We start from the raw sequence: 3,370 nt of genomic DNA, 5'->3' as shown, positions 1-3,370 counted from the left end.
TGGCTCCAGAAATTAGAAACAATGATCAAAGCTAAGTTTCAAAATCAAATGGAGTCTCTTATTTTAGACCATATGCTTCATAAAGAGCTAGTGTCCTACTCAGCTATAACTCCAGCAAGAACTCTTTTGGGCTCTCCTATACACCTAATTACTGGGTTGAAAGACCTGGTTAAAAGAATGAGAAAATGGGTGATGGAAACATAGCTACAGGTTAAACACTTTCTTTAATCACTTCTTGACTGATTAAGGAATAATCTTTTTGAAATTAGGTAAGGAAATTTTTGACTTCTGCAAAAAATCCAGCACACATGTAACACTGTACAAGTAGTTGTTCAGAATCATGAAAAATTTAACTAAAACTCGAGAAAAGCATCTAATCCATACAGACTAGAAATGATTTCTTTGACTGATGAATAGAATATAAATACATTTCTTCATAATTAATATAGATACATTTCTTACCTACCACCTACTCTGATAATCATCATTGTAAGTAATCCCGTAGCTCCTTTGAAGTCCTGTAACATTGCTCATGTAGAATTTGCACTTTCTTCTACGTTTTATGCTTATTTCACATATTAGTTTTAGACCGTAAGCTTCCTAGGAGCAGGAGTAGCACATAATAGTTGCTCAATAAAAATAATTCTTCAACAAACATTTACTGAGTGTTTATGATATGCTTAAGAAATACAATATTGCTGCCTTTAATAAAATGTCATGTTAGTGAGTAATAAAATGTCATGTTAGTGAGTTAGACTGTGACTCTTCTGAATAATCACAATCCTCTTTTGAAGGAGATCACATTAAGTAAAGATTAAAGCACATTCTCATTCTTTGAAATTAAGAAAGAAAATCATCATTTGATTGAGTATGATTCATCAGAGAAAGCAGACATTCTTGCTTTAAAAATAAAGACATATTTTGTTGACAAAACTCAAATAGAAGCATGTAATAGGTCACTAAAAATAAAAAGAACAAACTTTTAAAAACTTGAGTGTCTTGATATCAGAACACACACAAACTAGTCAAAAGAGAAGTCCCAGAAATCTTCAGAATCATATACTAACACATGTACATTTTCAGTTAGGGATATACTTTGTCCTGAAAGTTCTAGTCTTTTTGTACCACAATGAGAACTTATATGTCTAATATTTCTTCATATTTGTCAAAGATAATGAACTCCCTTTCATATTAAGCTAGACTCCTCTTTATACATTGGCTTTATAAGTTTTTACTGACATTCATTTTCAATTATGCATCAGCAGGTTCACCTCTGCTCTGTTCAATTCACAGACTGAATGGAAAACATAAACTTAGCATATACTGTATCAGTTAAAGGTTTACCAAATGAGTTCCCATGGTTTCCTTTTCTTACTAAATGCATTCCCACATGCTGGAAAAGATCTCTGAAGTGGAATGCATCGTGGCCTTTAGGCCTGAGGGTACATTATTTCAAGCATATCAGGCGCCTGGTCTAGTGACTTTTACATGGGAAACATCTAAAGACCCTGTTCCCTAACAAAGATTTCAATAAAAATCCAAATAAAATTGATTCCTCCTTTGGCTTTGTTTTCATTTGGAGATAGAAGCTCTGGCATGTTTATTTACTGACATTGTTTTAGCTCCCACAGCTGAACACAAGGAAGAGGAAGGGACTACAAATAGTTTGTTTACACAAATTGACACTGTTTTTTTTAAAATCATGTGCCAATTTCATTTTTATTAAAAGAACTGCTATTGTAAATCCATTAGTGAGATCTATTAATTACTAAAAATTATACAAAATAAAAATAACACTCTCACAAACATTTTAAGTATCATAATTTCGCAGGACTAGCTTACGTGAGTCTAAATGTAGTGTTCCATAAATCAGATAAATGCCACATGCCAACTCCTAATGAGTATTTTTTTTAAATCTCACATTTTCCTGTCCCCTGCTTAATTTGTGAATAAAGTTATATATTATATCTTAAACTCTAAAGGTGGATTTGTTGGTTTATTAATTCAAGTGTGATATCAGATCATAGAGGTGATTTGCCTCATTTGGGAATGTCATGTGGCGACGTTCTGATTAATGCACTACCATGAACAGAGGCAACAGATTAACCATAGCATGCACAGGAAATGCTAATTCTTCAGTGAAACTCTCAATTGTTGAGTCACATGCAGTTTCAATTATTTTGCATGTTTGGCAATATTTCTTCCCCAATGGAACAATAAACATTAACTTATTATGAAAACCTGGTTGACATAAATTACTTTATATTAAAAATATTTTATTAGAATGCCAGTTTTCTTTTTTTGCAACATGATAAAGTTGTATTTTATTTTTAAAAGGACTTAAGCAAACTTCTCCACAAATATTTCAAATTTGTCATGGACCACCAAAATGTCAGATCTCTGATAGCTCTGTTAATTCATTCTTTTTCAAGATGATATACTGGAGAGTGGGGAATATTATAATCTGGAATTTAGTACTTGAACAGAAACATTTTAAGGGTACTAAGATGACTTTTAAAAAATCACAATGCCTTTTTGTTCCATATTTGTTTTCTAATATCAAGCGTTCTTGGAAACACTTAAATTATAATCTCAGGGTCCTTTGTATTTACGACCATGATAGTTTTAATATGGGAAGTTCATGCTACACTTTTTTTTTTTTTAACGGAAAATACACATGAGAACAGTGGACACTCTCTGCAGTCTCTAAGAGGCCAAGCTGACGTCTGGGAAAGCTTTGGTGGGCGGCCTCCACTGTCCAGGCCCCCTTGTGAAGGAACCTTCTGTCTTGCAGTGGGATTGCAGCTTCTTGGAAAGGGGAGCCATTTATCACAGTCCTAAATGAAAGCATTCTTTAAACACAAATGTCTTTTTCTCCCTTTGTCTAATTATTGAGAGGAAAAGTGAGAAGGAAATGTCAAAACAGAGAAACAGTGGTGTATAGAGAGAGCAGCCACTCTGGAGCTCAACCAGCTTTTGTGACGGTCTGGGCGATTTGTCAAATGGTTGTGGCATAAGTCAAGCTCTAAGGTTGAAAGGTCTTGACCTAAGGAGTCCTGGAATCAGACAGTGTAAGCAAGGGGTCTGCTAGAATTTTCAGCTATAGTGGAGATGAACAATAATGGGAGCTGGACATAACAAAACCTTATTTGCATAATTCAGGTAAGTAATTTTATTGGAACTGACAAGGATGTGACAGGCTAAGAAAGAGAAGAGAACACACTCTTACTGAGAACCATTAAAGCTCCTCAGTTAGGTATGTGAAAATAAATGACAGCTAATCTCTTCACTAAAAAATCTGTAAACAATGCTATTTTACCCAGGACTCACCCATGACCTTTTGTAGAACTTGCTATAGATTCTTTAGTCT

The sequence above is a fragment of the Pteropus alecto genome, unplaced genomic scaffold, assembly GCF_000325575.1.
Source record: "Pteropus alecto unplaced genomic scaffold, ASM32557v1 scaffold20, whole genome shotgun sequence".
NCBI lineage: Eukaryota > Metazoa > Chordata > Mammalia > Chiroptera > Pteropodidae > Pteropus > Pteropus alecto.
Note: the sequence above shows the minus strand (reverse complement) of the source record.